The 22,242-nt window shown below is 41.6% G+C and overlaps 1 protein-coding gene across 6 annotated transcripts in view; it reads right to left on the bottom strand.

Moving 5' to 3' along the window:
- Nucleotides 1–22,242, bottom strand: part of BCL9 (BCL9 transcription coactivator) — a 155,188-nt gene that overhangs the window by 62,050 nt on the left and 70,896 nt on the right. For 2 of the 6 annotated variants that reach the window (XM_070750229.1, XM_070750234.1), the window contains exon 1: nucleotides 893–1,154. The exons of 1 other annotated variant lie outside the window; for it this stretch is intronic. The gene's annotated coding sequence lies outside the window, so the exon portion shown is untranslated. Of the gene's footprint in view, nucleotides 1–892; nucleotides 1,155–1,229; nucleotides 1,503–1,592; nucleotides 1,770–22,242 lie in introns of those variants that run through there. 3 more of the 6 variants (XM_070750233.1, XM_070750232.1, XM_070750230.1) reach the window with 3 other exon arrangements.

Here is a 22,242-nt window from a genome sequence, read left to right as displayed (position 1 = left end):
ACTCAAAACATATTCATACACTCCTATTAAAATTCCAGTGTGTTTTATTTAAAATATGTTGTCCCACCATGCATGTTTGTATTCCTTGTCATGTGAAGTTCTACTCTATTAGGAGTATTCTTCCAACTGGTTTACTATTGACTATAGGTTAAAACAGACATTCCTCTCCACCCCAGAATTATGGAGCTCCTCACTTCCAAACCTTGCATTCAATAGTCTCCATTCTCTCTTCCACAACCACAAATCACCCCAAAGTCCAAAAGAAAAAGAAGACTGAAATGCAGAAAGGATCCCGGTCCCAGGCAGACTTCAGGTAGGCTTAGTTTCTTGCACTTTTTTCCAACCAATAATCGCCTCCTCCCATTTTGTATCCCCCATCGCCAATACCTCCCCCGTCGTCTTTTAACTACCCAGATCCCCTGCCAGTCTCCTAAACATACACAAACTCAATCACAGACAACCCCCCCCTTTCCCAGGATTAACATTCACTCCCCCCCCCTCGCCGCCCGTTTGTTCTTCCCTCACATCCAGTGGTCACGCCTTCTCCCTTCGGCCTCCTCCAAAGCCTGTTTTCCTTCCTTCCTTCCTTCTTTCCCTCCCCCCCACCCCAAGGCTCTGGGAAAGTAATCGTAATTTCTCCGCCCCCCTCCCCAGCCTCGCTTTACCTAACACCGACCCCTCCCGCCTTATGGAGTCTTCTTTCTTCCATCCTCCCCACGCGCTTTCCGCGCTGGGTCGCCTGCCCGCCCCGGGTTTTTTTGACCAGCCCCCCCCTCCACCTCGAACTCTGAAACTTTCCCCCGAACAGGCCCACGGTTATTCGGAGTCTCCCCCCCTCCCCAGCCACTCACCCACCCGCCCATTACCACCGCGTTGCCCCCTCCCTTCTCACCTCCCATGGCCCGCAGTTTCCAGGGGAGCTGGCACCATGCAGAGCCTCCACCGCTTCTCCTTCTCGCACTCGCTGCTCTCCTGAACAAGGGCGGAGGTGGCCTGGCCTGGCCTGGGCCCGGCCAGGGGGCACCCCTCACCCCCGGGCAGGAGGGGGCGGCGCTGTGACTCTCCCCGGCGAGGGTGAATTCGCTCCCTTCCCATAAACACACACAGGCTCCATTGTCCGCCAGTCGGTCTCCCTCCTCCTCCTCCTCTCCCACATGGTACCGCCCATCTCTCCCCTCTACCTCTCCCCCCCCCCCCCAAAACCGCCTCTCGTCACTCCCCCGCCGTACCCAATCAATGGAACGTCCCCTTCTTACTCACTTTCACTCCTCAACCCATCGGGCCTCTTTTCCCAGCGAGGGGAATGGTATTGTCTCAGAAGGAAGAGAACAGGGAAGGGGGGGGGGAGAAAGAGCTGCTTCCCCCCTTTTTTCCTTCAGCAATGGTATCAACTGGTTCTTTAAAGAGACAGAGCAGAATACCCGAGCCCTTCCTCGGCTGTAAGGCTGTACCGCCCTTACCTCCCTCCATTCATCCCGGCGCCGCCTCTCCAATTAGCATAGACCAACCCCATACTTCAAGGTAGTTTTCGTTCCGCCGCCCCTTCCTTTGAAAGACCCAACCGCCCAATCGCGTTCTTTCGAGCGACTTACACAGCCTTTTGCTATTCCTTTCGCCCGCCGCCAATCTCCCTTCCTCGGAACTCCTCACAGTCACCCCGAATGCAGCACGTTCGCTGTAGCCCGTCGAAAGCCATGAAAGTCTCCTGCGAGACCCATCGCAGATTTTTTTCCTCAGGAAGAGTTCCTGGTTATCTCGGTAGAAGGACCCCAGGCTGGCTGAGTAGGCAGGCAGGCAGGCAAACACACACCTCCCAAGCCGAAAGCTCCTCCGGTAGGAGAGGCACCCGAGGTTGGGGAGCACCTCCCCAGCCTAAACCACACCCAGCCCGGCCACATAGCATCCCCTTTTCCCACACCTCAAGGCCTCCTCCCAACTCGCAGGTAAGACAACCCCATCGAAAAAGAGAAAAAGAGAGAGAAGGTTCCTAGAAGGAGAGCGAAAAGAACCATCTGAAAACAGTGCAGCGCGGTGCGAACACGCGTTCTCCTCCTGGGTCTCTCCCCCCCCCCCGCCCCCCAATCAATAAACCAAACCTGAATGAAAAAACGGTGCGCGTCACTTATCTCAACGGCAGCACAGACTGGGATTGACAGGATCTGAAAAGCGGCGGCTTTCCAAAAAAAAGGGAGGGGGGAGAAACAGCCTTGGCTTCATTCCGGACTTGCTTCCCCATATGTTGGATCCTTCGTCTCTCCACTACTACTCCCGTTCCCGAATCGGTTTCCCTTCTCTTTGCACCTCACCCGCTGGTACGCCTCGCCAACCTACCGCATAACCCTGCGACGTGCCAACCTTGGAAATGTTCGTTTCCAGAGCTTCAACTCCGTCTTTTGAAAATTATGAGAATGGTGGCATTCGTTTTGAGAGACGTGTGGACCTCGCCCATTGTTACTATAAGGGAAAACCACTACAGAAACACTGAAAAGGGGAGGGGGCAGACTTTGTTCACACGGATTTCATACACCAGCTTTTAGCCCAGGGGTGGGCAATTAATTTTGCCATAGGGCCACATGAGAAATTGGGATGGTTTTAGAGGGCCGGACTAATATAATTAACTCAGTGCTACCCAATACTGTATATTATTGGGTAGAACTGGGTTATTTATATTATAATTATAAATTATAATTATAATATTATATACTATATTATTATATTTATTATTATATATTATATCTTGAACATCCTGTTCTTATCTAGAAAAGTTGGACCAACCTCTGCGGGCCGGTCACAGACAGGGGACGGGCCGCATCCGGCCCTCGGGCCACATCTTGCCCAGGTCTGTTCTAGCCTGTTTATTGAATATAGCTAGGGTGATCCATAAACTACAATGATCAAAATCAGGGATGGATTCCCATTCCTGCCTCTACTGCTGCGCTGGGTGCGCTGCTTCTATTGCTGTCTCCACACAGCAAAATCCAGCGAGGGGACGAACGCACACCCAAGATTTTGGCAAGATTTTGCTTCCACGCATGCACCGAAGCAAAAAATAGCCAAAATAGCTCTTGCTGAGATTTTGCTTCCTGCGCATGTGCAGAAACAAAAACACGCTGGGACACGCACACATGCAGGTGAATAGAAGCGGCGCGCGCAGAGCAACATTCACTACCGGTGCACCGTTCTTAACCGCACTGGTAGCAACCCGCTACTGGTCAAAATGAATTTTCAAGATGTACGTTTCATCCTTTTATGTTTTTATCCATCTTGCCACTGAAATATTGCTCAATTTTCCAGCCTAACTTGAATGCCCACAGCAGTGTTTCCCAACTTTGGCAACTTGAAGATATTTGGACTTCAACTCCCAGAATTCTGGGAGTTGAAGTCCAGATATCTTCAAGTTGCCAAGGTTGAGAAATACTGGCCTACAGTATATGCAAGACTACAATTACTGTCAGCCCTTTTAGGCAGACCAAATCAAGAAACAGACTACAGGAAGATTAGAACTATAATTTATTGTGACTCGCCCAGCTTGACTGGCCTTTTATCTTTCTTCCTCTTATACTATATTCAAGCAACAATGGACCAACACCAGCAGATGACGTGGCTCCCCAATCAACACAGACTGGAAACTTCACACTGGACTTGAAGCATCTTGCAATGTGTGCCTCTCCATTCTTCCTACATATTCGAGTCCTTGGCTTCAATGAGGTGCAAAAGTTTCCAGTCTTGTTTTATTGATTGCATGTAATATTCTAACTTTCTGAGATAGTGGATTTGGGATTTTCATGAGCTGTACCCCATAATCATCACTATTATGACAAATCACGGCTTGAACTATCTTGCTTTGCAGAGAGTAATAAGTCTCACATATTACGTTTCACCTTTTAAGATGCAGTACAGTCTTAGGTTTAGAAAGCTTAGAACTACATTGTCTTAAACACGACCTAGGCATAGCCCATAAAATCACCTGCTACAATGTCCTTCCTGTCAATAACTACTTCAGCTTCAACCACAACAACACAGGAGCACACAATAGATACAAACTTAAAGTAAAATACTCCGAACTCGACTGCAGGAAATACGACTTTAGTAACCGAGTAGTTGATGCATGGAACTCACTACCTGATTCTGTAGTATTATCACCTAACCCCCAAAACTTTACCCTTAGATTATCCAAGGAATGTTTGTCAAGTATCTCCCCAATCTTTCTGGAAGAATGTTAAAGTAGAACTAAATAGGGAAGGAGTAAAAGTTCAGCATCAAATATGGATCCGAAAGTAGGACCAAAAAGGCACAACCCAAAACAAGAAGCTGGAGGCCAGAATGAGGATTCTAAATTTTGCAGGACAGTTCAAGATACGAGGGTCGCCCAGAAAGTAATGCACCACATTTTTTTTCTTCAACAATTATTGACAACGATGAAACTTATATACAATGAAACTTCTAATGGCCTTACCCTCTGTGCCCAGCGACCAACTGTACTTCTGTCAACTGCAGATTCTCCATAAACTAAACAAATGTTTGTGAATATTCCCAACAGTTTCTTTCTCCGCAGTGAGAAATTCAATGACGACATGCTGCTTGTAACGTACATCACTTACAGATGCCGTTTCGAAACACTGCTGTAGCTACGCTATCTGTCTGAAGAAATGCAAAATTTACACACGCACTCCTGACAATTCAAATAATGCATCTAAAGTTTCACATTTCTACCATTACTGTAGGCTGAGAAAAAAAATGTGGTGTGTTACTTTGTGGGCGACCCTTGTACATTCTAATAATGTTCAAAGTATTAGATGTTTCTTCTTTCCCCTTGGATTTCATTTTATTTTGAACATATCCTAAGAATTAGAGATCCTAATTTAGCGGAGAAAGGAAATTTGGTGGAGTGATGCTATTACACACAACATTAAAAAGCTCTAATTATTCACAAGAAAAAAAGTGAGGGATTTTGTATTATATACAAAGAAATATTTATATTTCTTGCAAACTTACAAAGGTATTAATCAGAACATGAAAATCCTATTGAAAGTATTTTGGTAAGAATAGGAAAAAGAAAACAGATGCAAGGATGGGAGATTCTACAAAATGAGATTTTGAAAGCACAACTGGAAGGAATTTAAAGAGCCCGGCATGAATACACAAAAAGCTTTCTATACTTTTAAGGGGAAAAGGAATATAGTTAAGAAATAAAGGAAAGGGAACATAACTTAAAAAACATATTCTGTACGATCTCTGACAGAAAAGCTAAAGCAAAGAATGAGCTGAGGCTTGCAAGAAATATCAAAACTAGCAACAACAATAACAACAGGGTTCTTAAGTTATGTTAGAAATAAAAGGAAAGCCATAGGAAGTATAGATGTACTGCTAACAAAATGTGACAAAGCAAAAAGTAAAGTAAAAAGGCAAACCTATTTTGAAGACGAAGAACATGGTTATGCCACCTAGGGAAAGAAGAAACTGCAGCTTTAGATGGATAAGAAGATAGTAAGAAAGAATTTTCCCCTTAGCTAATTTTAAAGTTTCCAGGCCAGGTAGACTACCTCCCAAGATAGTGAAAGAACTAACATAGGTAACTGTAGAGATATGTAGTGGCAGCCATAATTGAAACCAGAATTTCAGCTGCTAAGCGAGGCAGTTGTTAAATGAGTCACACCCAATTTTGCAACTTAACCATGGTTGTTAAGTGAATCATTGCACTTAAGTGAAACATACTGTCATTAAACTAATCTGGTTTCCCCCATTACTTTTATTGTCAGAAGCCAGCTCGGAAGATTGCAAATGGCAATCATGTGGAATCCAGGATGCAGTAATGTTTAAATTTATGTTAGTTGCTAAACATCCAAATTTTGATCATATGATAGGAGGATTGCCGTGATAGTCTTAAATGCAAAGCATGTTTATTAAGTCATATTTTTTAGAGATGCTGTAACTTTGAATGGTCAATAAATGAATGGGAACTACCTGTACTCTCATAATCAAAGAGAACTCTGGGGGACTAAGAGGCCATAGACGCTTGGGGAAGACTCACCTGATACGCTCTCTCTTGGTTGAGGAGTCGACAGTCAGGATGGGTTGTACTCACTCGTCAGAGGCGTGTCCGAGTCAGAGAAGTATAAAAATGCTGGACAGCAGAGTCGGCTCCTGGCTTCGCGCCAGGTTTGCCCTGCGATCACAGTAAGGGTTCGCATGTCCCGACTAGGAGGATGGTGGCAACAGTAATCTGGCTGTAACAGCCAGGATTCCTCACCATGCCTAAGACGTGCCTTGCAAGAAGCTCCGAGGCAGCCCTAGAGGCCGAAGGAGACTAGCGGAGCCTGGGGTGGGGAGGACCTAGGGCCCTACCCACCAGCAGATGGGGCTGGACCAGAAGGCGACCACACCCCACTGCTCCCTCAAGACCAAATTAAAGGAATTAAAATTTAAGTGGGCTTGAATTGAAGGTACTAACCTAATCTATAATCAATTTGGAAGGAGTCACAATCAGGGTATGTTGTGCTGCCACGAGGTGTCTCTGTTAGAGGCGAGTCAGAAAAACTGGGCCTGTGGGCGGTTCCAGCATTTTTATACTTCTCTGACTCGGACACGCCTCTGACGACAGAGTACAATCCATCCTGACTGTCGACTCCTCCCTCCAAGGAGAAAGTATGTATAATCTTTTTTTCTCTCTTAGGACCTGAGAGATATTTTTCAACATATACAGTGGTACCTCATCATACGAACTTAATTGGTTCCAGGAGGAGGTTCGTAAGGTGAAAAGTTCGTAAGATGAAACAATGTTTCCCATAGGAATCAATGTAAAAGCAAATAATGCGTGAAAATCCTTCAGGAAAATCCCAAACTTTAGAAGGGAGGTGAACAGAGGGCAGGGAGGAGCAGCTAAAGGAGGCGGGTGGAAGAAGCAAGGCTAAGCTAAAGGGTGAGTGGGAAGGAAGAAAGGCAAGGGGGGCGCCCCTCCCTTTTCTTTATTCAAAAGACACCGTTTCAGTGCCTTTGCAAGCATGCAAAATTTTTACTCCTCCAAGCTGCCCCTCCATTTTCTTTCTTAAAAAAAGGGGGGGAAGAAACCCCTTCATCCCAGCAGCAGCTGCTTGGGTTCGTAAGGTGAAAATAGTTTGGAAGAAGAGGCAAAAAAATCTTAAACACCGGGTTCGTATCTTGAAAAGTTCGTTAGAAGAGGCATTCGTAAGATGAGGTACCACTGTATTTGCATTTATTTTTTATTTTTCCTGTGATTTTGTGAGAGGGGAATTTTCAGACTGACCCCCTCAAAAAGGGAGGAAGAAAGACTTGTAAAATTATAGCCTTGTCAATTAGCTATCTACTGTATGCTAGGCATGATGTCAGATCCAAAAATGGCATTGAATAATCCAGCCAAAGTTCAGTTCTTATTTGTTTACATCCAATAGACAGAATCTTGCCAGGCTAAACCTACTCTCATCCCAATGGATATGCCCTGGGAGATTTGGGGAGTGGTTGTTATAACTCTGTTCCTCTGTCTCCTATCCAGCTTTGGAATATGTTATCTCTTAACTGGGCCCTCCCCTTGGAATCTGCTCTCTTCTGGGAAACTATCACTTCACTGCAGTCCATCACACTACCTCTCACTCCTTAGGCACTATCCCTCATAGAAGGTCATTATATAAATTGTTAAGTATAAGCACTTTGATAAGAATGTTCCACCTACTATGAGCTAATATGCATTTGTGGCAAATTGTTTCAGTCCAACTCCAAACTTAACTTTTTTCTTTGACAGACATATTCTTTGATACTGAATCCTGGAGAGAAAATATACCTGCATCTCAGTCTCTGACAAACCATAATAAAACAATAAAATAGAATTTGGACTAGGTGACTTCTGTGGTCCCTCCAAATTGTATCAATCTAACTCTAAACTTAACTTTTTAATTTGACAGACGTATTCTTTGATACTGAATCCTGGAGAGAAAATACACCTTCATCTCAGTCTCTGACAATACCATAATAAAACAATAAAATAGAATTTGGACTAGGTGACTTCTGTGGTCCCTCCAATTCTATCAACCTAGTCTTCTTGATTTTAACCTGAATTTTGTTGTATATCATTTAATTATTTATTTTACAATATTTCTATGCTATCACTATCCATAATTTCTAGATGACATTTTTGAAACACTTGGTTCAAAACAAAACCTATCAAGGGAAGTTAGCTACAAAAATTAGCCACAGAGCGTAAATTAAGAGTAGCTATTGGGTGATAAAAATTGTTAAAGTGCAAATGATGTTTCAGGATAATATAGAGAAGATGAATTTGTCATCATGCAAGAGTGTAGGAAAGCAAGCTGATATCAGAAAGTTTGATATCAAATTGTGGCACAGCAATCCTATAAAAAGCAATAAACAAACAAATTGCCTCTATAAAACAAAGGCAATGAACAAAAGACAAAGAACTGTGACACAAGGAATAAAAATGTAGATACTACTTGTCTATAAAATGAGATAAACAAACACTTGTTTACAAAATGGCCAGAGATTAGAAGGATTTCTTGATTCCAGCATCTGACATATAAAAGTGGGGCTCAAAAATTTTCATGTTATAAATTTGGAAGAGTCCAAAACAAGGACTTAGAAAGCGGGGGGCAGGGGGGACAGAATAGATGAAGATGGAAAACATTGCACTAAAACTGAGATGCATTATAGAAAGACAAATAGAATACACTCCGGAATTCTTTCTATTAGAAATAATAACAAAGCAACAACCAAGGGATATACAATATCTATCATTACATATCATCACGGCAGCAAGAATCACTTATCCCCAATATTGGAAAGATGAAAAAACTCCATTGGAAAATGGATTGATTTATAAAATATACAGATGTGCAGAAATGAACAAATTGACAATAGAATTAAAAGGACAAAATGATTCAGATTATTATAAGGTCTGAACTAAATGGTACAACTGGATTTTTTTTTAAAAGAGAAAGGACTGTGAGACAATGTTGAAAAAAGACCAAGAAATGGGACAATGAAAAGATACAAAGTATTGTAAATAAATATGTGAATAATAACATATGAGATTTGGATGTAGATCTCTGTAAAAATGACATGATGTTTAAAGACAAAAAAACACTTTAAAAAATAAAATGGGGGGGGAGGGAGTGGCACACACAAAAACCCCCTGAGATGGAGCAGAAGAAAAAGAAAATATTTTGATATCCTTTTTTAAAGTATAAGAAGTCTATGGATTTTGTTTTTAATTATGACTTAAAGAAAGCCTAAGAAGTGTTCCTGTTCAAATATCTGAAAAATATTTTCAGAAAATAAACTTTTTAGAAAAAAATTATCGGGTTCTTCAGTTCTGATAATATCTTTACAGAAAACACAAGTACCAATAAATTGTTTTGAGATTTGCTGCCAACTTGCCTTCCATTGAGGACCTGTATACTGCACGAGTCAAAAAGAGGGCTGTGAAAATATTTACTGACCCCTCGCATCCTGGACATAAACTGTTTCAACTTTCAACTTCAACTCCAACGTCACTATAGAGCAGTGCACACTAAGACAACTAGACACAAGAACAGTTTTTCCCAAATGCCATCACTCTGCTAAACAAATAATTCCTTCAACACTGTCAAATTTCACTAAGTCTGCACTACTATTACTACTAGTTTTTTCTCATCATTCCTATCACCCATTTCCTCCCACTTATGACTATGACTGTAACCTGTTGTTTGTATCCTTAAGATTTTTATTAATATTGATTGTTTTCTGATTGCTTATTTGACTTCTATGACAATCATTAATATACAATATACAATCTTGACAAATGTTTATTTTCTTTTATGTACACTGAGAGCATATGCACCAAAGACCAATTCCTTGTGTGTCCATTCACACGTGGCCAATAAAGAATTCAATCAATTCTAGACAAAAATTATGCCTGCATTCAAAAAACAGATTATTATTGTTTAATATCTCAGATGGACAGTCTCTATTTAAATCATGATTAAGCAAGCATAATGTGGGTATAAGGTAAGCTAGCTAGCTTCACACATTACCTTAGTCGTGGTTTGTTGATGAAGATGCAATAATTGGATAATAACTGGATTTAGTACAAAACAGAGTCGTAAACCATACCTTACAAATTACATTGGCCAGGTAAATTAATACTTACTACCAAGTAAAATAACCAAATCTCCCAGTTGCAGCCCTATCTGGACCGGGACTCACTGCTCACAGTCACTCATGCCCCCATCACCTCGAGCTTCGACTACTGTAATGCTCTCTACATGGGGCTACCTTTGAAAAGTGTTCGGAAACTTCAGATCGTGCAGAATGCAGCTGCAAGAGCAATCATGGGCTTCCCCAGGTATGCCCATGTTACACCCAACACTCCGCAGTCTGCATTGGTTGCCTATCAGTTTCCAGTCACAATTCAAAGTGTTGGTTATGACCTATAAAGCCCTTCATGGCATCGGACCAGGATATCTCCAGGACCGCCTTTTGCCGCACGAATCCCAGCGACCGGTTAGGTCCCACAGAGTTGGCCTTCTCTGGATCCCGTCGACTAAACAATGTCATTTGGCGGGACCCAGGGGAAGAGCCTTCTCTGTGGTGGCCTCGATCCTCTGAAACCAGTTCCCCCCGGAGATTAGAACTGCCCCCACCCTCCTTGCCTTTCGTAAACTTCTTAAAACCCACCTCTGCCATCAGGCATGGGGGAACTGAGACATCTCCCCCGGGCCTATACAGTTTATACATGGTATGTTTGTGTGTATGTTTGCTTTTAATAATGGGGTTTTTTAGTGTTTTTTTAATGATTAGATTTGTTTTTAAATTGTCTTTATTATTACTGTGAGCCGTCTCGAGTTTATGGAAAGGGGCGGCATACAAATCTAATAAATAAACAAATAAATAATTGTGTTGTACAATGCATTAAACCACAACCCAGAAAGCATATTTTAATTTATGGTCTTGTGTAAGCCCTAGTCCAGGGGTCCCCAACCGCCGGTCCGCGGACCAGTACCGGTCCGCGGGACATGTTGCACCGGTCCGCGGAGTCAGTTGCTGCTGTGGAGCCGGCGAGTGCCAAGCTGTTTCCTATCTCTTTCCCCTCCCGTTCACTCGGGACCACCATTTGACTTGGGCCGAGAAAACTTTTGCTTGCTTGCTTCCTTCCTTCCCTGTCTTTTTCCCTTCGTCGAAAGTGGTCTATTTCCTCCTCACGAAGCCCTCTCTCTGCCTGCAGCTCAGACGGAAAGACTTTGGCATTGTGCAGCTCTTTTTTTGCTAGGCTCCCCCACCCTATTCCTGGGGGAAAAACCAGGGGTGTGCATGTAACCATGAAGCCCCCCCCCCCCACTAGCTCCGGTAATTTTCTTTTGGAAGGATTCCTTGCTGCAAGAAACGTACCAGACCTGGCAGTGGTGGGCGCTCCAAGCAGGCAGCAATCGCAAAGGAAGGTGACTGTGTCCGTGGAGGCACCTCCCCCCCATGGGATTCCTTGCTGCAATCCCAGCCGGAGCGGGCGCTGGGGGGGGGGGATTCCTCTGAAACTGCCGAAAGGAAGGAAGGAACCAAGCAAAAGTTTTCTCCCTGAGGTGGACCGCCTCGGCCCGAGGCAAAGGGGGGTCCCGAGTGAACAGGAGGGGAAAGAGAAAGGAAACCGCCCCCTCCTACCCTTCCTCCCTCTGTCACCTCGGCTCCCCTGCAAAATTAAAAAGGGGGGGGGAGGAAAGAGAGGCAATGGAACGATAAGCTACACCCCCATGCTTAATCCTGCCCCAAACCATACCCCTTTCTGCCCCCACCGGGCCATAGAAAAATTGTCTTGCTGAAACTGGTCCCTGGTGGAAAAAAGGTTGGGGACCACTGCCCTAGTCCATATAATTAATTCGTGCAATATATAATGCTATCCCATAAAATATATTTAACTGAATCAGCCTTAATATGTTACTATTAGTAAGCATATGCAATGTGTTGGTAGAAAAACCTTGAAAAAGAGGAGGAAGAACAGCAACCAAAACAACTATTGGATAAAAGACATCTGAGTCCAAAGGAGAAATGTAATTTAAGAAAATGTCTCAAATTTGTTCCTGTCTAGTTCTCTTGTAGATCAACATGCTTTCTGATTTTCAAAATTGTTGTCAGCAATTCAAGGTAGACTAGACTTTGAAATCAAAGTTATGAATACTAAAACTACTTTCATTATAAAGTTACAGTTAACAGAAATCTTTGCAAGTCTGAAAAAGTCTTCCTCCTGCTAGACTTCATTTACAAAAAAAAACTATAAAAAGTCAGGTTTGAGAAGTTTTCTCAAATTATATTTCTGCTTTGGACTCTTTTATATGATCTTTGCCTTGGCTGCACCTCTTCTTCATGTTCCTCAAAATTATTTTCACAGTCCATTACCATATGTAATGCAAACACAGCTAATGGCTTAGTGCAATAGTAGTTTGAACCAAGCTCTTAATTATTTTTGTAAGCTTTAATGGAAACAGTAGTATATTTATGCTATTTCCTATGTTCTCATCCTAGCTTTCTTGAATATGGACTCTAAGGAAAATAAAAGATGAAAATTTAGAATACGATAATCCTTGCAGTGGCATGGGATAGGACAGTGATGGCAAACCTATGTCACAGGTGCCACAGTTGGCATGCGGAGTCATATCTACTAGCACTCAAGCCATTGCCCTAGCTCAGGTCCACCCACCAGTATTTATAGAGGGATGGCAGCTCAGATCACACTTTGTTTGCTCGAGCACAATGCCAAAAGCATCAGTCTGAAGATGACGAGTGGGACCTCGACAAACATCGCCAGGATTCTCTGAAACCTACACAGGAAGAAACCCGAATATGCCAAGACCTGCATACCTGTACCCATGAAAATCTACAAAAACATACCTAAACCTATAACTATACCTATACATATACAGTGGTCCCTTGACTTTCGCGGGTCCGACTTTCGCGGAAAGGCTATACCACGGGTTTTCAAAAAATATTAAGGGAAAAATATGCGGTTTTTTGAACATTTGAACATTTTCCCGTGGCCGCCCGATGTACAGTACTGTGTGTTTTAACTCTCTTCCTCCCCCCACACCCCAGCCATCCTGCTTCTTTAAATAAAAGCTCCACTTCTGCCCCAGCCTCCCAATCCGTCCCCTTTAATTCTTGGAGCCTCTTTTTCCACTGCCGTCACTTACTGCTGCCCGCCGCTGCCTCTTCTTCCCCCACCCACCTAAGCCGTCTCCCTTAGTGGTAGCGTCCGACCTCCCAGCTGACCGGCCTGGAATCCCGGCTTCAAGTCCTGGCCTGGAACCCTCTTGCCTTGAGCTTCTCCTTCCCCTGCCCAGACCCTGAGCACCGGAGCTGCCGCCGCCGCCATGGAAGATGCCAGCAGCGAGCGCAGCAAAGCCCCCAGCTTGCCGATCCGTTGCCCCTGCGGGTTCTAGGGGTAAGTAAAACCAAGAATGGAGGAGGGAGGGGGGAGGAAGGAAGGAAGGAAGGAAGGAAGGAAGGAAGGAAGGAAGGAAGGAAGGAAGGAAGGAAGGAAGCATCTCTACTTTGCGGAAATTTGACTGAAATTTGTCTTGGAACGTATCCCCCCATAAAAGTCAAGAGACCACTGTACATATACATATCCAAGATTAAAAAACAAGATTAGCAAAAAAATTGATAATAGAAATGGCCATTAAAATTCCACTGCTTTCTGATACTAAATATTTTCAGATCCATGGTTATTAAACTGTGAAAACCATATTTTCCTGATGATGTCCTAGATCTTGCTATTTCACACATAACAGATGAAGAACATTTAAATCAAGTGAACTACAAAAGCCAAGCCCAAAACCTATTTTAGAGTATAGGAATGAAGGGAAATCCACTCCTGGAAAGTATCCCAAATAATGTATGCTAATATTTGACAGATGGAGCTCTGCTGATGATTCAGAAAGTAAAGCAAAAAGTAGTCTCGAGTTTTCCGAAAGAATTGTATTGGAAAACGTACATGCTTATTTTATAAATCGAGCTCATAGACAACAAATGACTGTAAAGAAACCAATCATAGAAACATAGAAGTCTGATGGCAGAAAAAGACCTCATGGTCCATCTAGTCTGCCCTTGTACTATTTCTGTATTTTATCTTAGGATGGATATATGTTTATCCCGGGCATGTTTAAATTCAGTTACTGTGGATTTATCTACCATGTCTGCTGGAAGTTTGTTCCAAGGATCTACTACTCTTTCAGTAAAATAATATTTTCTCATGTTGCTTTTGATCTTTCCCCCAACTAACTTCAGATTGTGTCTCCTTGTTCTTGTGTTCACTTTCCTATTAAAAACACTTCCCTCCTGGACCTTATTTAACCCTTTAATATATTTAAATGTTTCTATCATGTCCCCCCCTTTTCCTTCTGTCCTCCAGACTATACAGATTGAGTTCATTAAGTCTTTCCTGATACGTTTTATGCTTAAGACCTTCCACCATTCTTGTAGCCCATCTTTGGACCCGTTCAATTTTGTCAATATCTTTTTGTAGATGAGGTCTCCAGAACTGAACACAGTATCATTACTTTTAATATTATCTTACGAGCTTTTCATAAATACATGGATGTTCATTTATGCAAAGAAGTAATTATAACATACAAAAGGGCATGAATATTTAATATAACAATTCAAGATGACTATCATCCAAGCTTCAACCTTCCCTTTCTAGAAAAGAAGTTGTTAGAAAATAATCAAAGAGGACTTTGGAAGTAGAATATCTCGACCTACTTCAACCAGATTTTATGCTGGGATATATAATGGGGACCACATTAATTGTGCTTCTGACTGAGAAAGAAAAAGCATGAGTTCTCTCTTAATCTCCTCCCCAATCTCTTAGCAGCTTTATCAGGCATTCATAAAAAACATTAAAAACCAAGAATAGGTATTACAGCTTGTAACATTATTTATGGTTTGCAAGGTTGGGTTATCTCAGTTGTGGTTTAGTCAAACTATAGTTAAATAAATAGTATCTGAATTCAATTGTTATTCTAAATTTACCTATAATGCAAGTATTATACTTGACCTATGGCAGCAAAGAGATCCAGAAAAATATCTGCTGCTATCCTGTGGTCACCTGGACTTTTGTAGCCAGAAATGTAGCATATCATATCGTATAGACCCTTGTTGTGAAGGTATAAGCAGATGATGATGATGATGATGATGATGATGATGATGATAATAATAATAATAATAATAATAATAATAATAATAATAAGCCACCCCTCCAGTAGGAAAACTAGGAGTCAAATGGAAAAGATATACCAGGATAAGATGCACCTCCCGCACCCCATGAGCCGGGGTGGCGCAGCAGGTAGAGTGCTGTACTGCAGACCACTGAAGCTGACTTGTAGATCTGAAGGTCACTGGTTCAAATCTAATCACCGGTTCAAGGTTGACTCAGCCTTCCATAGTTACGAAGTGGGTAAAATGAGGACCCCGGATTGTGGGGGCAATAGCTCTGTTTAAAAAAGTGCTATTGCTAACATGTTGTAAGCCGCCCTGAGTCTAAGGAGAAGGGCGGCATAAAAATCGAATAAATAAATAAATAAAATAAATAAATCCCCAAAGAAGGTGGAAATGTTGGTGCATCTTGTTTGTTTGTTTGTTTGTTTGTTTGTTAGACTTCTATGCTGCCATTCTTGAAGCAACTCAGGGCAGCGTACAACATAGTAAATACAAACAATATATGTGTAAAAATCTAATTATTTTCAAAGAAATATACAAAATTAGAAAAATTCTAAAAAAAAACCCCATGCACAATCATCCACATTCAGCCAATTCAATTATTCACAACATCAGCCAGGGACAATCTCATCGCTCATAGACCTCATGACTGCTGGCTGAGGTAAATCTTCAGAGCTTTGCGAAAGACCAGGAAGGAGCAGGCAGTATGTATCTCTGGAGGGAGTTCGTTCCAGAGGACCGGGGCCGCCAGAGATCTGGAAAAGGCCGACTGGGACATAACTGACCGCTGGGATGCATGAGGCAGAAGACAGTCCTTATACTATTTTTTTTATTATTATTATTATTATTATTATTATTATTATTATTATTATTATTATTTATTAGATTTGTATGCTGCCCCTCTCGGTAGACTCAGGGCGGCTCACAGCATACAATAAGACAATTCATAACAAATCTAATAAGTTTAAAAAACATTTTAAAAAAACTCCATTATTAAATCAGACATAAACACAGACACACCATACATAAATTATATAGGCCCGGGGAGGGAGGGGGAATGCCTCAATTCCCCCCATGCCTGACGGCAGAGGTGAGTTTTAAGGAGTTTACGGAAGGCAAGGAGGGTGGGGGGCAGTTCTAATCTCCGAGGGGAGCTGGTTCCAGAGAGTCGGGGCCGCCACAGAGAAGGCTCTTCCCCTGGGACCTGCCAGATGACATTGTTTAGTCGATGGGACCCAGAGAAGGCCAACTCTGCGGGACCTAATTGGTCGCTGGGAATCGTGCGGCAGAAGGCGGTCTCAGAGATATTCTGGTCCGATGCCATGAAGGGCTTTATAGGTCATAACCAACACTTTGAATTGTGACCGGAAACTGATCAGCAACCAATGCAGACTGTGGAGTGTTGGTGTAAACATGGGCATACCTGGGGAAGCCCATGATTGCTCTCGCAGCTGCATTCTGCACGATCTGAAGTTTCTGAACACTCTTCAAAGGTAGCCCCATGTAGAGAGCATTACAGTAGTCAAATCTCGAGGTGATGAGGGCGTGAGTGACTGTGAACAGTGAGTCCTGGTCCAGATAGGGCCGCAACTGGTGCACCAGGCGAACTATACACTGAATACAACCATTTTTGGCCTCCCAAAGCCCCATCTCTGTGTCCCCTTTTTGTGAAAAATAGTGCACAGAGAGTTTGGGAGGCCTACACAATGCTCTGGGGGCTGAGAGAAAACATGTTAGCCTTCCTCAACCCCCCAGAAACACTTTGCAGACCTCCCAAACCTTCTGCGCACCCCTGTTTTCGCATAAATGGGTGAAAAAATGGGCCCATTTCTGCAAAAAAATGGGGCACCCAGAGCATTTGGGAGGCATGAAGAGTGCTTCAGGGGGCTGGGGAGAACGTTTTCTTACTTACCTCTTTGAAATCTTGGTGCATCTTATACACCAATGCGTCTTATAGTCCGAAAAATATGGTATATAAATCTGGTCTGACTATAAATGTGTGAACGTAGCATATTGTTTTTTCGTCTTCAGCATTATCAGCTGTGTGAGGGAAAGCACGACTGGGATTAATGCACTTGGCATATTTTTATTAATCTTTTTTACCCAGTGAAATTCCATTAAAAATCATTCTTCAAGATTGGCATGAGCCTCAGAAGAGGGATATTTTATGAGGTCATAAGATTAGGGATGGATGGGGAATGAATAGCAGAACCACAGTTTTCTGCAGAATTATCCCATAACAATATTTTCCTTTCCGTATGACACAGTCTTGCCTAATTTTCCAGACAAATTATTTGTTAGGAAGAAAGAAATTGATATATTTATTATATTTATTGCTGTTTGAAGCCTAATTTTCATATCTCTGTTGCTTAAAATGAAGGCAATTCTTTGCTTTTGAATCAAAAATACATGTATTGATGTTGACCCATGCTTCTTTTGTCTCGTGCTCTGCTCTCTAATACACACACACACACACACACACACACATATCTATATTTCTACATTTGTTGAGACAGTGGTCCAAATAAATTATTATTCATTTTTTTCTTATTATATTCTTTATTGTCCTTATATTTGGATACTCCGATACTTGTTTCTTTCTTGAACTTCTGTTGGTATTCAGACTTGTCAGCTGTGAGAATCTGCTGGAGCAACTGCCTGAGGAAAATGAATTCCCAAGGCAGGGATTCTCATACAAGAAATCCATACTGAGAGATTTCACCATAGGAACAAACAGTAGTACATCTCAGCTAAGCTAAATTGCTGCTTGACAGGTAGAATGCTGAGAACCATAGGCTCAGATGAAAGATCCTAGTCTATCTGAGTTTTTAGCAGCCACTGCCAATGACTCAAATTGAGCATCAATAAACAATTACGTATTGCAAATATTACCAAAAAACCAATTTCTTTTACTAAAATAAGGCTATTATTATCCAGAAATCCCATTAGTACTGACATAGCATTGCACATAAGAACTGAGATACATTAAATTTATCATCAGTTGTTTAGATCTTTAGGTGCTAGCTAATTAAATATCATTAAGATGAGATAGCAGCTTATCATTTTGTTGTACTCTGCAGAACTCAAGCCTTTTTATAGCCATTGTCCTAATAATTCTATCTATTAAGTCCATCAGCACATCAGATTTTTCATAGATAGTATTTGTCCTGTAAGAAGAGATATACCATTTAACTCAATCTCTTCTGATCATTTTGCCAGTCCAGTTCCTTCAACTATCTTTTTCCCATATTAGAAAAAAAAACATCACTAGAAGTAAAAGCAGAATAGAAAAGGAATTTGAGTAGGAAACTGAATATATTGGAAAGCCTTCTAATTCTTTTCAATTCTGCCCTAGCCCAAAAGTCATACAGACATGTACTGCAATATATACTCTCAAAAAAATAAATAAAGGGAACACTTAAGCAACAGAATATAACTCCAAGTAAATCAAATTTCTGTGAAATCAAACTGTCCACTTAGGAAGCAACACTGATTGACAATCAATTTCATTTTGTTGTCAGCACATTCAACTTTGTACAGACCAAAGTATTCAATGAGAATATTTTATTCATTCAGATCTAGGATGTGTTATTTGAGTGTTCCCTTTATTTTTTTGAGCAGTGTATATTCCATGATATTTAGGCAAAGTATTCTAGAGAGATCTAACAAAATACGTTTTTTAAATAATTAAAACAGCTGTATTTTCAGGATCTGCAATATTGCTTTAGAAGCTGTTCCTGGCTTTTTCTGAATGCATGTGTATAGAAAGTGTAGTGGTCATGCATGAATACACATATGGAAACAGCCTGGGGCAATTTCCAAAGCAGCAACAGTTGCAACAAGCTTTGTAATGATGTGTCTGTTCTAATAATGATAAAAAGGGTACTTTATACACACATCCCTGCAAGTTCTGAAGCACCTCTGTCAAACTTTTCCCAATAATACAATATAACATCCCATAGTTCCTGGTAGAATACAACCTAACTTAGAAGTGTTTCAACATCTGTGGCCTTTCTATAGTAGACACAAAACAGCAATTGCTAAAACAGGCCAGTGCAACTGCACTAAAAATATTACCAGAGGAAGCCCAATAGTTTGATAATATGGAAAGTCATAAGAAGGTGCTCTAAAAGTGCTTCACATGCAACATCTGAAGCACCTTAGAAAAAAAATTATGGGGAGGTGGGGAGAAACATGCTGTGGCTATAAAATTAGTATGAAAGAAATACGGAGGAGTTAACATGTACTGTTTGAAGTGGAATTACAGTATTACAATCTGTCTGCAATTTGGCAGGTCGAGTCTCATCAGCTCAAGGTTGACTCAACCGTTCATCCTTCGAAGGTCAGTAAAATGAGGAACCAGATTGTTGGGGACAATATGTTGACTCTGTGAACTGCTTAGAGCAGCGGTCCCCAAACTACAGCCCGCGGGCCACATGCGGCCCACTGAGACCATTCATCCGGCCCACCGGTGAGTGACAAGAGCAGAGGGAAAAGAGAGAGAGAAAGAAAGAAAAGGGAAAGAGAGGGAGCGAAGGAGAAGTGGAGAGGAATGAAGGAGGGAAGGAAGGAAGGAGAAATGAAGGGAACAAGGAAGAAAGGAAGGAAGGAAGAATGAAATGAATGGAGGGACCGAGGAAGGAAATACTGTTTTTGGGGGGGGGGTAATTTTTTTAAATTTTTCTCTCAACATACATTCAAACAACACAGTGTACCATCTAATTTTCCATGAATAAAATGGAATATTTTGTTAGTAAACTAATATCAATCATCAAAAAAGTTGCAAAAGTTTTTTTCCCTAATTTTGTCATCCAGTTACATTCATTTTCTTTTAATTAAATTCTCTCCTTAATGTTCCTTCAAAAAGTACAACACCAATTATATTTCTAACTTATTAACCATTATGCCAAAGTGCTTCCTTCTTTCTTTATACATTTTTCATAAGCCAAGAAACCTTGTATAGACAATATGATGTCAACAAAAAATAATAAAAACAAAACATATATGAATTTCAGACCTTTCCCCCCCTCTAAATAGTAGGTTCCCATTATGTTTTTTACTTTAAAACAAGGTATGTGCAGTGTGCATAGGATTTTTTTCATAGTTTTTTTTATAGTGCAGCCCTTCAACAGTCTGAGGGACAGTGAACTGGCCCCCTATAAAAAGTTGGGGGACCCCTGACTTAGAGGGTTCTGTACAAGCACTGTGAAGCGTTATATAAGTCTAACTGCTATTGCTATTAAGAATTTCACCAAATTGATAAATAAAGGTGTGCAATTTCATATGACTGTTACTCAGTTTTCAAACTTGTTCTGATCACCACTGAAAATGGTCAGTAAAGTCTAAAGGTTTGATTGTTAACAAGGCCTTTCAATTCAATAATAAAAGTAATGCTGATGTTTCAATGGCTTTATTGATATATTGCAAACTGCCCAGAAATACAGATTTTCCTTTAAGAAATCATGACTAATAAATTCAATAATACACTGCATGTGTACATGGCACACTAAGGCATGTTTGGAACCAAGCGTAACATTTATTTCCTGTGATACTGTAGAAGAAGACCAGCAGCTTATACTCAGCAGTGATTTTCTAATTGTTTTCAATATCGGCAGTAATTCAATCACATCTGCTGCATTTGGCTGGCTAATAATATTTCCTGCATATTTTTTGAAAGAAATATTCAGTAGCTCTAAAGCCACTGGGTATGAAGACTGGTAAATTTATTTATCTGATGTTTTTTAATACCACCTTTATTTTTTATTTTTACAAATCCCAACATTATAAATCCCCCCACAGTCATATCCTAATTTCATGAGCTACCGTGAAGGAATGGTTAGAATGCAGTATTGTAGGCTAATTCTGCTAACTGCCAACAGTTTGATCCTGACCGGCTCAAGGTTGAGTCAGTCTACCATCCTTCCGAGGTCGGTAAAATGAGGACCCAGATTACTGGGGACAATATGCTGGTTCTGTAAACGGCTTAGAGTGGCATAAAACACTACGGGATGGTATATAAGTCTAAGTACTATTGCTATTGCTTTGCCAGTTCATATATACAATCCCACATGACTATAAAGAGGAGTGTGTAAGGTGTATACATGTGTGTATGTTTGTGCAAGCAAGGAGCAATCCAGATTGTATACTTTATGTCTGCTTTCCTGCTCTTCTTTTTGTCTGTTGGCCAAAAGTACAGTGGTACGTAAGAACGCCTCTACTTAAGAACTTTTCTAGATAAGAACTGGGTGTTCAAGATTTATTTGCCTCTTCTTAAGAACCATTTTCTACTTAAGGAAATTTGAGAGCAGCACGAAGGCCCGGCCAGTTTCCTGCCATTCCCCCTTTAATCCCGGCCATCTTGGGCTTTTCTGGGCTGCCAGAGGAGCCTTTCGGCGGCGCTTAAGGAGGCTTTGGCAGTACAGAGCAAACAAAGCATTTTCCTTTCTCTGGGGGCTTGGAGAGGGAATAAACCTCTGCCAGCGCCCAGAGAAAAGAAACACTCCCTTCGCTCTGGGCTGTACCAACTTAGCTTCAGCGAAACCAAAGAGTCACCAAAATGAAGGAATGGTGCTGGCTACTAAGTGAGCGAGCGAGAGGAGAGGGGAGCCCTTCAGCATGGGAAGAGGGAGCAGGTTCCCCCCCCTCTCGCCCGCTTGGGTTTCTCTCTCTGACGCAGTGTATGGGAGGCAGCCTCGCTCCTCCTAGCTGCCACAGAGTCCCTCTTTTCTTTTTTTTTAAGCCTTAAAGTTTTGGATATTTTTGATTCACCTCACCTCACCTTCTTCCTTCGGCAGTGACTGTCCTTCTCCTCTTCTTCCTCCTCCTCCTCCCACCCAAATTCCGAGCTTTTATTTCTTTCCTAATGGGTTTGCATGCATTATTTGCTTTTACATTGATTCCTATGGGAAAAATTGTTTCTACTTACAAACTTTTCTGCTTAATAACCTGGTCAGGGAACGAATTAAGTTCTTAAGTAGAGGTACCACTGTATATGAGACCATGATTAATCTAGCTATACTATAGTTTGGTATT

This window comes from Erythrolamprus reginae, chromosome 4 (assembly GCF_031021105.1).
Source record: "Erythrolamprus reginae isolate rEryReg1 chromosome 4, rEryReg1.hap1, whole genome shotgun sequence".
NCBI classification, from domain to species: Eukaryota; Metazoa; Chordata; class Lepidosauria; order Squamata; family Dipsadidae; genus Erythrolamprus; species Erythrolamprus reginae.
This window is presented reverse-complemented; position numbering and strand designations above follow the sequence as displayed.